Raw genomic sequence first — 442 nt, 5'->3', positions numbered from 1 at the left:
AGCCTCTCCGGCCAGGCTCCCTCTGCCTCAGCCCAGGCCACCTGCTCAGTGAAATTCCTGGGGACAGTCCGCCTGCCGGGTGAGCTTCGTTCAGGCATGAGTTTCGGTGCCGGCGGCCACGAGGTCATTGCTAAGGAACCAGTAACGTGTATCAATACGGTGTCTTCACATGAGGACTAACTGTGAAGCGGTGTCCCAAACGGGATCTGGAAACAGGAAGGAGACACTAGGTCAAATCTAAAACATCTGTATGAAGTTTGCAGTTGAGTTAACATTCAGGTTCTGTCTGCTTTTGTATGTCCTTGAAGATTTCAATTAAAAGTTTTCAACTGTGAAAAAATAGCAGTAGTGTGTCTTTAAACAGAACATCCACAGACATCAAGGTTAGGCAGTGCTCGGGGATGACAGGCTGCGACCACGGCCTCGCAGAAGCCTGAGCCGG

The sequence above is a fragment of the Myotis brandtii genome, unplaced genomic scaffold, assembly GCF_000412655.1.
Source record: "Myotis brandtii unplaced genomic scaffold, ASM41265v1 scaffold138, whole genome shotgun sequence".
NCBI classification, from domain to species: domain Eukaryota; kingdom Metazoa; phylum Chordata; class Mammalia; order Chiroptera; family Vespertilionidae; genus Myotis; species Myotis brandtii.
The sequence above is the reverse complement of the archived record's forward strand: the minus strand, read 5'-3'. Positions refer to the sequence as shown.